A 13,945-nucleotide genomic window follows, 5' to 3' on the forward strand; every position below is an offset into this window, starting at 1 on the left:
GGAGCTTGTGGTGGACTTCAGGAGACAGAAGAGCAACGTCCAGCCACTTTTGATTGATGGGGTCTGGGTGGAGAGGGTAACAACGTTCAGATTTTTGGGCATTGAATTACAAGAGGATCTGTCCTGGAGTGTCAACACAAGGGGGCTTGTGAAGAAGGCGCAGCAGAGACTGTACTTTTTGAGAATACTAAGGAAAAACCATCTTCCGCAGAAACTGCTGCTTGCCTTCTATCACTGTGCCATTGAGAGCATGCTCACTTATGGCTTATGTGTGTGGTACGGAAGCTGTACTACCCAGGACAGGATGGGGTTGTGCAGGGTTGTTAAGGCAGCAGAGAGCATTGTTGGCTGCCCACTCTCCACCTTAGAGCAGATTTATGCCACAAGGTGCCATAGGAAGGCACTGGACATAGTAAAAGATCCATCGCATCCTGGTCACTGTCTCTTCGAGCTCTTGCCGTCGGGACGGAGATACAGGACGATGAAGACAAGAACGAGCCATCTTAAGAACAGCTTCTTCTCCAGAGCGATCTCGGCCCTGAATGGGAAGCCCGGACTTTGAAAGTCATCTAATCTCCCTTGCTGTATTATACTGTATTGATTAATTAGCGTTTTTATGGAGCAGTCAAGTAATTTCGTTGTCCCCGAAGGGGGCAATGACAATAAAGATATTATTATTATTATTATTATTATTATTATTATTATTATTATTATTATGATGATGTCTGGGAAATTCTCAACATATGGCAACCCAACCTTTAGGGGCACAATTACTCCATTCAGGACTAGGGTGTCCCCCCACACACCCGTCCATCCCCTGCCTTTATAGACCTTGTGGTTCTCTTTTCATCTAGGTCCACTCATTCCTGCAGAAGATCTCATTCAATAATAGTGCTGGTGATGAAATCGCATTAAATGAATACGGAGAGTTAGCAGCTGGCTTTGATATTACAAACTTAGTCACTTTCCGAAATGGATCATATGTCAGGGTCAAAGTGGGGAGGCTGGATCCTCAGGCCCCTCCTGGCAAAGAGCTCACCATCAATGCGGACAGAATCAAATGGCACAGTGGCTTCACTCAGGTGAGAAAATAACTGCACTGGCTCTCAAATGGCAACATTCATAGTTATCCAATAAGATGGGGTGTGAGGGGGGGAAGGAAGCAGTTCCTCACTTAATACATAATTAAATTTATATTTCGCTGGAAGAAAAAGGAAAGGTTTTTCCAAAGGACGTGTCACCTGTGTAACTATGACTTATACATTTCACATTATTTATTAATAGATCACCTTATGTTAGATTAATTTAACCCAAACATTTTCTTATTTTATATCCTATATCTTTGGATAGGAACCGCCACTTTCATTATGTAATGCCTACTGCCGTCCTGGTTATGGGAAGAGAAAGAAGGAGGGGGAGAAGTTTTGCTGTTATGATTGTGATCCGTGTCCACATGAGATGTTCTCAAATGAGAAGGGTGAGAGATGCCGTGTTAGCATAAACCAAACTATGCAATTTATTTTGGTAAATTCTGGGCAGTTTTGTTGCCTTTAAATTTCTGGAAGAGAGAATGCTTATATTATGGCTTGATATATTATTGGGGGTTGGGGGTGGGGAGGGATCTGGAAATAATACATACTTCCTCCCTTCTTGGAAAAGTGAAGATGTGATATCAAAGTCTTTTCTAAAAATTTACAGCCCTGTGTCCCTTAACCCCTTACTTACTGGCAATTATGCACAATTATGTATGGTTTCATAAGATCACCCCCTCTTTTGATAATAAAATCCTTTAGCATAATCATGGTTCTTTCATTTTTCTTGTACATTGTATTTACAGAGATGGAAATATGTGTCACGTGCCCTGCAGGTCAGTATCCAAATAAAGACCAGGATCAATGCATTTCAAAGAGACCAAATTTCCTGGGCTTTGATGAAACTTTGGCCATTGTTTTAACTTTCTCTGTACTTTTATTCTCTCTGATCACAATTCTTGTGCTTGCCATCTTCATTAAGCACAAAGACACTGCCATAGTCAAAGCCAACAATAGAAGCCTCACTTACATTCTCCTTGTGTCCCTCCTCTTGTGTTTCCTCTGCTCCTTGATGTTCATTGGAACACCTAAGGAGGCAACCTGCCTTCTCCGACAGACAAGTTTTGGCATTGTCTTCTCTGTGGCCCTCTCCAGCATCTTGGCCAAAACTATATCGGTGGTTTTGGCATTCATGGCTACCAAGCCAGATTCCACAATCAGGAAGTGGGTAGGCAAAAAACTGGCTTATTCCATTGTCTTTTCCTGCTCCATTGTTCAAGTAGGAATCTGTGTCTTCTGGCTGGCAACCTCTCCCCCATTTCCCGATGTGGACATGGACTCAATGACGGAAGAAATCATATTTCTTTGTAATGAAGGGTCAGTCTTCATGTTCTATTGTGTTTTGGGCTACATGGGCTTCCTGGCCACTATCAGCTTCACGGTGGCCTTCCTAGCCAGGAAGTTGCCTGACACTTTCAACGAAGCCAAGTTCATCACCTTCAGCATGCTGGTCTTCTGCAGTGTTTGGCTCTCCTTCATTCCAACTTACCTGAGCACCAGAGGAAAATATATGGTGGCTGTGGAGATCTTCTCCATCTTGGCTTCTAGTGCTGGATTACTGGCTTGCATCTTTTCCCCTAAATGCTACATTATTGTGGTGAGGCCTGAGCTGAATAACAGAGAGCAGCTGATACGGAGAAAGATGTAATGACAGAATAGTTTGTAATATCTCATCAAATCACAGAACTGTAGAGTTCCCCCCTCAATGGTCATCTAGTCCAATCCCTGCAATGCAGGAATCTCAACTAAACTATCCATGACAGATGGCCATCCTACCTCCCAAGGGAGTCCATTTTGTTGGGATTTAGGCTATTTAGACTTGTTGGCATTGTCATTTTACCAAGATTTTCCTAGAAATGAAATTTCCTGAAAAGATATAAATAACAGAAAAGAATGCCTTATCATTTATTTTATCGATATGTAGCATAGTAACATATGAGGTGTAAATGAATTGACACTGTGTGTATGAATGAAACTATGGACAATATCCAACATTGTGTCAATGAATGTCTACATGTCCCCTTCCTCTTATTTGGTTGCAGCCACAGGTGTGCGCCCCCCCCTCCCCCCCAAGAGCTCCTGAAACTCTCCTGATCAGAGGTGGGAGTTCTTAGGCAAGCATCAGGAGAATGTAAAAGCCTGATGCGACCTGACTCTCCTCTGTGCCAGACATCCCACCCCACAGGATTGATGCTTCTTCCCATCTACATAGCTCACTACTATGCTCTAATTCAGCCTTTCTCAACCTTGGGTCCCCAGATGTTTTTGGCCTACAACTCCCATCATCCCTGACCACTGGTCCTGTGAGAACCTTGAAAAGAACATACCAGTGAGCTAAGACCCTTCACTTCTATACATATGGAAGTCTTTTCTACTCATGGATGGACACAAACAGATAGCACCCTATTGTCAGGGAAGAGCCAGAATGTGCAGTTTCATCAGTAGCAGGGGAGGGTTCTGAGCAGGAACTGGCAGAAGAGGAAGACAGGAAACTGAAGCACGAAGCAGAGCAGGGGGATGGGAGTAGTCAGAAAGAGCAGGGGGTCAGGGATGGTGAAGAGCCCTACAAGCCACCAGAGCCAGTAGGAGGAAGTTCAGTGTCAGAAAATGGGGGAGGGGCTTTCACACCAGCACAGGCAAGGAGGGAAATGAAACATAAAGAGCAAAGACGTATCACGAGGTTTCCATGCCTACTTTGTTGGTGCCAAAATCGAAGGAAGCCACTCCCCGAAACTGACCCAACAGGTTCGGATGCATGATTTTGAACTGCAGCTGTTCTTTGTATATATGTAATAAAGACTGTAAATATCATGCTGTGTGTGTTGGAGTTTTACTGCAAAGAGGGAACACCACCTTTACACCTATCTGCTTTTTGGATGATTACTTCTTTCCCAATGAGTAAAAATACAAAGGAGAGTCAAACTTTCCCCTTAAAACACCAGTAGGGGGAGCCCTTTTGTCTATAACAAGATCGCTGTTATAGCAATGCATGAAAAGAGGAAGGGTGGGCTGGGAGATCCAGTGAGGAGGTGAACAGGAGGGTGTCCCCGAGCCACGCCATCGTTTAAACAGCCTACGGCCATGCCCCCGGTTGTGCTGATTGGACAACCAGGGGCCTGACACAGCCGGGAGTCAGAATGATCCAGGCGGCATCCCTCCGCCCCACAGCCAGGTCACTAAAGGTCCTGGATGCCTGGCCACAACACCGCCCACTGCAGAAGGTGAGCGGACCAATGAGATGTTTGTAGAAGAATGGAAACCATTTTCGGATTCCTTAAGAAAATACTTTGATTCTTGTCCAATATGAGATGGATTTATATCTTGAGTAACAGAACAACAAGAATATGTTATTTTTAGGCTTATATTTTATACTTTGTGTAATGTTAGAAACGAATGGACAGTACAGAGAATGGAGATATAACGTCTTATTGAGTGATATGGGAAGTCACAGGAAAAAACCAGAAAAATAAGAATGGTTAACATATGGTGTTCTTAAAATGTATTATGTGAAAACCTAATGAAAAAAATGAAAATGAAACTTTTAGTAAAGCATATTGAATTCTAGTTTAATTTTGCCTGAGACCTTGTTATTCATCCTGTGCCGAATTGCACTAGCAACCAAACCAGTGCCTACAGCTGGCTGTGCCAGTCCAGAAGCTACAGAAGTTAAAGGCAGTTGAGCGGAGCCAGTCTGGCAATAAATACATTCACTTTTTGTTCAGGAAAGTACCCAAGTATGATGAGAATCCAGCAATAAGGACCCAGATTGTTTGTCCACTGACACTCTCAAGGTGCCTTTTACGACACCAAAGAAGCCCATAAATTGCACTGTGTTAATCACCAATCCAACCATGTCCTTTAAATATACTGAATCATTTAAGAAATGGATGTAAATGGGTGGATGATGGGAGCTGCAGTTCAGCAAGACCTGGAGCACATTGTGTTCACTATTACTGATGGGACCACCCATCAGTAGGGAGTGCACTGCCAGAGAGGTTCCCATGCATACCAGATTGCCTCAGACAATAAAAATGTATTGTTTCTAAAGTGGCTAGGTGTCATGGTTTACTTCATTTCCCAGGATCCCTACGTGCTGGAACAGTTCCAGCTCTGTTCCCAAGATCCAGTTAGTGGGGTGGTAAAAGTGTCCCAACAAAGTTACATACATGAGAGAGTACAGAAGCCCCAGTAGTAGCAAATTAGCAAATTGGGGGAAGCTAGGGCTGGTTGATCTCTAAAAAATACTGTATTTTGATAGAGGGTTTTTTAGGGAAATGGCTGATGCCTGTCTATCAATGGTTTCATAACTATGGATGTATTGTATCAGCAAGAAGGTTGGACTAGATGACTTTGGAGAACCATTCCTAATCTATAACTCACTGAGGTGATAAATATGTTTACTTGGCAGTTCTGGATGCACCATGGAGTCCTTTAAAAATTGCAAAAAGTGATGGTCTCCCCTGTAATTATTAAAATTACAATAATTAATTCACCTAGCCAAAGCTCTGAAAGGCAGAATGTGGGGTGGGAGGAGAATCAACAAGAAAGTCCGAAATATTTACAGTATCCCAGTCTTCCATAGGCAGTTAGAATAATGCAGGTTACGGAGGCCAGGCTCTGTGACTATATAGGGCAAGTTTTAAACCACTTCATCTTATTTACCATTCAAGGCAGGTCTTTGCAACAGTGTTTAATGATAAGATGCATGCATGTCCCTTTAAGCACTGAACTGGCAGAGTCTGCTGCCTCCAAATCCATGCTGTTCAAATCAGGCTGCTGATAATAATGATATTGTAGAGAGGCAAAGAAGAGTCCATGTGTAGAACCTTGCTGCTGCTGCTTCTCTTGCTCTTCCCCAACATGGTGTGCCGAGTGCATAGTGCTAATTTTACCACAACTAATCCTGTACCTATTCCACATGAGTGGTATGAGCCAGGTGACCCTGTCATTGGTGGGATTGCATCTCATATCCGCTACATCCTCCCCAATTTTTTATTTAATATACACCCCTCTGAAGTCTTGATTGACAGACCAATGTAAGTAAACAGCCCTTAATATTATTTCATTCATGCTTTACATTCTAATACTTGACTGAAATATACTTTGCTTTGAATGAATAGTTTTAGAACTGCATTGATTTGACAGCCTTGAAAGATTTGATAGAGTGTATGAGAAACATCTGAGCATACAAGTCACATCTACACTCTCACTTGGACATTAGGAATCCTTAAGATTTAGTGATTCAATTCTGCAAAGAGAGAATTGAGTAAGAGAAGGAGAAGGCGGGTGGCATAAAAACCGAAGAAGTGAAGCAGTCGAGTTTGTTGATGTGACCAAATTGTTCAGATTGGTTATAACAAAAATGGATTGCAAAGAGCTCCAAATGTATCTTTCCAAACTGGATGTACGAGCAGTAAAATGACAACTGAAATTCAATGAGTGAAGTGATTTGAATTTGGGCAAAAAAAAGTAAGTCTTAATTTCACTTATAAATCTATGGCATTTGAATTGGTGCTGACTGACCAGGAATGAGCTCCTGGGATAGCTCATTCATGCACCATTACTGATGCCAGAGAAATGGTAACTTGGTCAGATGACAGATACCCATTCACCACTCATAAAAGCTCTGCCACAATGTAAGCATTCTTCGCCGCCGCCATGTGGTTGGTGAGCTAATGTTACCTCACACGTTTGATGGACCTGTTTCAGACAGACATTTACACCACCTGCATTCTAGTTGCATAGCAGACTAACACTAGGGAAATACAGCTTCCAATCTCCATTCTCTGGGTCAACTCCAGCCAAGGGAATGTTGTGAGGATTCAAGGGGAGCAAAGAGAACAGAGAAAGTCAGCCTATGTTTCATTGCTGAAAGGTGGTGAAAAATGTGAAAAATAAACTGGTCATGTCTATGGCTCATAGGAAAGAATATAGTCCTTATAGTTTTTCTATATCCCAAAAGTCTCAGATCTAGATTTTGTGCACTATTTTATTTTACCATGAAACAATGCCACTTTATTCGCAGCGTGTTATCAAAGTTCTTCCAGCACATCCTTGCCCTGTTTTTTGCGATTGATGAGATCAATGGGAATCCCAAGGTCTTGCCCAATGTCACGCTTGGGTTCCACATCTATGACAGCTACTATGATGCTAAGATGACCTACCGCACCACTCTGGATCTGCTGTTTAACTCATATACTTTTGTCCCAAACTACAAATGTGGCTACCAGGAAAATGTAATAGGAGTCATTGGGGGACTGAGCTCTGAGGTCACCTCGTGTATGGCAGACATCTTGGGTCTTTACAAAATTCCACAGGTGGGAATATTATGGTTATCAAAAAATTGAGATTTCACACCATAATTCACTCTCCAGCTCTCTTTCCAGCAGGAGTATATTGATTCATAAATTTGGAGTGTTATAACAGGGACAAGTGAAGGGGACTGAAATGTATGGGTTTGCTGCTGTTATAGCATTGGGTCTCAAACAATGTGCATGACAGGGGCAAGGTTACAAAGGACATGTGCTTAATACATGTAAGGAAAATTGCTTCAAAGGTGCCAGGTTGGGAAATGGGATATCCAGATGGGAACATATAACATCCTTGGAACATATTATCAGTGGATCATGTAAGATCAGGACATGTTAACTAGGAATGCTTTCCATAAGAATTGGGAAATTCTTTTTCTGGGGAACTATGCTGTTTCTGCAAAATGTTCACATTCAACGGCTAATTGAAAACCATGTTTTCTAGTTACTGTTCTGTCATTCGGCATTTGGGAGACACTTCTAGCAGTGCCAGTATTATATGGTGTTCTGTATTGTTTAATTTCATTTTAGTTCTTTTGTTTTTTGCTGGATGTGATTGATATGGTATTTTTGTATTTTACTGCTTTTTAATTTTGTGGCGCTGAAAGCAGCAAATTAAAAAAGAGTAAATGCTCTCCTATACTTGAAGTAAAGTAACATCTACATGTAGGAATCTGCTTTGATTCCGTAATAATGGGAATTAATATCTACAGGGCAGGGGAATGAGCAAGACTGTGTTTTTATTTTTTATGTAAGTGTGGGTAGGTGTTTTCCATAAAATCAGTATATTGGAGATCTATGGGATAAATAGGTTTGTTATGAATTCTTTCACTCAGAATGCTTGGACTTTTCCTTTTACAGACTTCGTATGGCTCATTTGAAGCAGCCACAAATAATCAAATTAAGTTCCCTTCCTTTTACCACATGGTTCCTAATGAAGGACTTCAGTATCAGGGACTTATCCAATTACTTCTGCATTTTGGATGGAAATGGGTTGGGCTCATCACTTCTGCTAACGAAGCTGGAGAACGTTTCTTGAATACCATTGAACCAATGTTTTTCAAAAATGGGATCTGTTCAGCATTCACAGAAAGAGTTGAATACCATCTACGTTTCACTGGTAACATACTTGATATGGTGCGTGACACAAGTTTTGTTTTCCCAGCTTTCATGAGAAGCGCAGCAAACACAGTTGTTGTATACGGAGAAAGTACATCTCTTATGTGGTTGTCATTTGCTCTAAACGTAATGAAGGTAGCTGAGCTCATACTTGCTCAGTCCAAAAAGAACTTACCTGAAGGGAAAGTATGGATTACCACAGCTCAAATTGATTTCGTAATAAATATTTTTCAAAAAAAAATTGATGTTGATATACAAATGTTCCATGGTGCTATCTCCTTTGCAATTCATTCCAAGGAAATTCATGACTTCCAATACTTTCTGCAGAATGTAAATCCTTCCTTGGTAGATGGAAATGGTTTTATCACAGATTTCTGGGAACAAGCATTCGGTTGTTCATTTACAGACTCTACTAAGTCAATATACAAAGCTAAGCCTTGTACTGGAGAGGAAATGCTGGAGAGCCTTCCTGCGCCATTTTTTGAAATGAGCATGACCAGCCACAGCTACAGTATCTATAATGCTGTCTCTGCTTTGGCACATGCCTTACATAGGCACTTGGCTGGATCCAACAACAGAAGAATGGAGGCTGCAGGCAGACGATCTCCTCAAAATCTAGAGCCTTGGAAGGTAGTGTTTGCTGTTACAAAGAGTTTGGTTTACAAAGTGTTCACCATTGTGCACTGCCTTGCTATTTTATGTGAGTTGGTATGTACGGTAGTTATAAATAGTGGCTAAATAACAGCAGATATTTGAAGAGTTGGAATGAATGCTGTTCCTATATTTCAAGTGGCATTTGATTAGACAATTGTTGAAGCTTTGGGGCTGGTAGTAACTGTGAAGTGGATAGTAACAGAAATCCAAACCAAATTTGGTGTGGCATAATTGTTTAAATACATTTGCTGGGATATAATGCCATAAGCTCAATCAATGTTTATTATGGCAAACAGCTAGCATATTAAATCAAAATTTATGGATAATTCTCTACATAAACAATAAAAATTATCAGTATGGGGTTTAACAAGCAATATAGTGGTTAAGTGTACTTGAAATACATGTCCAGTGGAATAAAACACCATAAGAGTTTAAAATAATAAAAGATTTAACTAAGAACTGTACCAGTTTATGACGATTTATGCAGATGTGTAATCTTTTACTTTCTTTTACTTATGGCTATTGCACAAATCTAGCTACATTTCTGGTGACATAAGAATTCTGGTTGGACAGGAGGTAATTTAAATAGTATTCCTCTATCCTCCCTGGCACTTTTTGTACAAGCAGGTTTATGAGGGATGCTCTGAAATCTGAATAAAATCTACTATGGAATAGAATATGGTTCACTGTTTCTGCTTGACCGCTCTTACGTGGACAGATCTGCTTGCCGTGAAAAATCTTTCTATATCTGCCTTCCAATAGATCAGAAGGCATAAATGCCCTTCTAAATTTGAGGATAGCCAAATTTGTCAAATATTTGGGAAGTACCAGCACCAATCTGTTTGTCCTGAGCATGGGATATAAATCAGCTAGGGCTAAGTGATTTTGTAGCTTGATATATCTGATTCTCTGTGAAATATTCATTTTTGCTTTATCATTTACTTGGGTTAGGATATCGCTGATGGAAAAACCCAAATTTAATAATTTAACTGTTTTTTTTCCACTTGGAGTAAAAAGAATCGGTCAATGTGAGAGGAGCTAGTCCCACAGGCGCATACATCACTTTCAACCAAAAGTGGAACCTACACAGTCATATTCAAGTTTCTATTGAAATTGGGTCTGCTTTCAGTCATATTATTGCTCTTCTTCTTTGGCGATCACTCATAGCTGAGTAAGATTGTCTTCCATAAATATGGTTTTAACACCGAGTCCGTAAGTGACTGTGGAGGCCAATTCTGGATCCACACGTCCTTCCACGGTGGGGATATTGGTTTCCGGGCGGGAAGTAATCATGGTGTGTATTTGCCAAGTATGCCTTCCTCTTGGCACATTTCTCCCTTGCATCCTGAGTTCGAGTGTCTTCAAAGCCCATGACACCTTTGGTAAAGGTTGTTCTCCAATTGAAGCGCTTGCAGGCCAGTGTTTCACAGTTGTCAGTGTTTATACAACATTTTTGAAGATTTGCCTTGAGAGAGTTTTTAAACCTCTTTTGTTGACCACCAGCATTTTGCTTTCCATTTTTAAATTCAGAATAGAGTAGTTGCTTTGGAAGACGATGATCAGGCATCAACACAACATGACTAGTCCAACAAAGTTGATGTTGAAGAATCATTGCTTCAACACTGGTGATCTTTGCTTCTTCCAGTACACTGGCATTAGTTCGCTTGTCCTCCCAAGTGATGTGTAAAAATTTTCAGAGACACTGTTGATGGAATCTTTTGTGGAGTTGGAGACGGTGTTTATAAGTGGTCCACGTTTCACAAGCATACAGTAAGGTTGGTAGAACAATAGCTTTGTAAACAAGCATTTTGGTTTCCCTGAGAATGTCCTGGTCCTCAAACACTCTACACTTCAATTGGTAGAAAGCTGCACTTGCAAAGCTCAGACAATGTTGGATTTAGACATCAGTGTTGGCCCTTGTGGAGAGATAACAGCCCAGGTAGGAGAATTGATTGACATTTTCCAATGTTACACCATTGAGTTGGATTTGTGGTGCTGCAGAGAGGTTGTTTTGTGCTTGTTGGTGCAGCACTTTGGTTTTTTGTAAGTTGAGTGATAGGCCAAGCTTTATGTAAACTTCTGCAAAGATATTTAGGATGGTTTGTAGGTCATCTTCTGAATGTGCACACATTACATTGTCATCAGCATACTGAAGCTCTATGATGGAAGTTACGGTAACCTTACTCTTTGCTTTCAGCCTGCTAAGATTAAAGATCTTTCCATCTGTTTTCATATGATTTCCATATGATTTCTACTCCGGAGGGGAGTGTCCCTTCAACAAGGTGTAGGATCATGGCAATGAAAATAATGAATACAATTGGGGTGATAACACAACCCTGTTTAACACATGATCCCACTGTGAATGGTTCACTTTGAGAGCCATTGTTATCTGTGATTGTTGCTGTCATATTATCATGGAAAAACTAAATGATGTTCACAAATTTATCTGGGCAGCCAATTTTCAGAAGGACAGTCCACAGGGCATTACAATTTACAGTGTTGAAGGCCTTAGGTCAATAAATGCCATATACAGGGGTTGGTTTTTCTTTCTGCATTTTACTTGAAGCTGTCAAGTGGTGAAAATCATTTCCACTGTCCCCAGAAGGTCTAAAACCATTTTGGGATTCAGGAAAAGTCGCCTCAGATATTGTTAAGAGACCTTAAGATCCTTTGCTAAGATCCTTGCAAGAATTTTGCCGGCTGCTGTTAATAAAGAGATGCCTCAATTTTTTCCACAATCTGTTCTGTCACCTTTTTTAAAGAGATGGATAATTTTGGCATCCCTAGCTCTACTCTCTATCTCCCATAATTTTTTTATGAGCTTGTGAAGTTGTTGTGCAAGTTCAATTCTGCCCACTTTGAAGACTTCGGCAGGTATCCCATCGTCTGCTGGCTTTGTTGTTTTTCATTTGGTTAATAGCTGCACACAACTCTACCAGATTTGGAGATACCGCAAGCTCATCTCTAATTTGTATTTGTGGAATTTGTGAGAGGACCTCAACAGCTACGTGGGAGTTGTGGTTAAGGAGATGCTGGTAATGTTCTTTCCAGTACAGTGCAATAGCTTCTTTATCGTTTAGAAGTGTGGTATGGTCTGTTGAGTGTAGGGGGCATATGCCATGATTTATTGGCCCATAGATGGTATTTGTGGCTTTAAAGAAACTCTGTGCATCATGAGTGTTGGCTAAGTGCTGGGTCTCTTGAGCTTTTTTTATCCACCAGGTGTTTTTTAGTTCTCTGGTTCTTCATTGAACCTCAGCCTTAGCATTGGCATAGGGTTTTTTTCTTACTGGTGCAGTTTCTGTCTCTTTGCCAGATCTGAAAGGCGTTCCTTTTCTTGTCAATCATGCGTTCAATCTCACTGTCATTCTCATCAAACCAATCCTGGTGTTTCTTGGTTTGGTATCCAATAGTTCGTTCACAGGCTGCAATAAAGGATGATTTTAGCTTGGCCCAGAGTTCCTCGATGTTATCAGGGAGTTCCAAAAGCAGATGGTCCTTAAGAGTCACTTGGAAGCAATCCCGTTTAATAGGATCTTGAAGGACTTGAGTGTTCATTTTGTGCCTTGGTTTCCTTCCTTGAAGCCTGCCTATCCTTGATAGCCATTGTGGAGTGTATTAATCAGTGATCTGTCCAGCAGTCATCAGCATTCGTCATAGCTCTGGTAAGGAGCACATCGCATTGATCTTCAGGTCGGACAATTACCGGTACATAGTCAAAGAGGTGCCAGTGGCTTAACTGAGGGTGTCTCCAATATGTTTTAGATTTTTTTTTTGTCGGAAGAGTGTGTTGGTAATAACAAGGTTGTGCCCTGCACATGTCGTCAAAAGTAAGATTCCATTCTGGTTGCTGTTGCCAATTCCTTCTTCCCCAATAGTCCCAGGCCACATATTGAAATCTCACCCAACTCTTGCATTATAATCACCCAGGAGGATAACCTTATCCTCCTTAGGTGTCTCCGATAGGATGGTATCCAGATGAGAGTAAAAATTTTCTTTAATGTCTTCATCAGCATCCAGTGTTGATGCATAAGTGCTTAGAATAGTAGCCTGATGGTTTTTTGTGAGCTTTATTTGAAGGGTTGAAAGTTGTTCATTAATGCTGGTAGGGACTTCTGACAAGAGCTTCACAAGATTGTTTTTGATAGCAAAGCCTACTCCATGTATTCGACGTTCTTGCTCAGGTAGACCTTTCCAGAAGAATGTGTTTCCTCCTTTTTCTTCCTTCAGTCGACTCTCACCTGCTCTTCGAGTTTCTTGAAGTGCTGCAATATCGATGTAAAAATGTCGCAGCTCTCTTGCAATGATGCAGTTCCGCATTCGGGACATTCATTATCTGTGTTATCTGACAAAGTCCGTATATTTCATGTTCCAAAGTTCAATTGTCTTTTATGACCGCTGGGTGGTGACCCCACTGGGCACGGTAATTCACTCAGGGAAAAAGGGAGGCAGACTATGTTTAGGACACCTTTTCTAGCCCCTTTTTGGGGTGAGCAGAGTGGATCCTAAATAGGGCTGCTCAGTCATGGATACAGCTGCCGAGCTGCTCAACTGCCTCATTCCTTGAGTCAGAACGACTGAATCTGTATCCACCACCCATGTGCCCGTTCATGACTAGGGGCTTCCAGATTTCAAGGTCCTGCCCCCATTACCATTTGCCAATTGCCATGGGACTTTTGGGGTTTGGGATGGGTTTTTGGAAGATGCCTGTGTGTGAATTTGTTTTATGTGTGTAGATCAGTGCAGGCTGACCAATCCACAGTCTTCACAGGA

The sequence above is a fragment of the Podarcis pityusensis genome (assembly GCF_964106645.2).
Source record: "Podarcis pityusensis genome assembly, chromosome: 13".
Lineage (NCBI taxonomy): Eukaryota > Metazoa > Chordata > Lepidosauria > Squamata > Lacertidae > Podarcis > Podarcis pityusensis.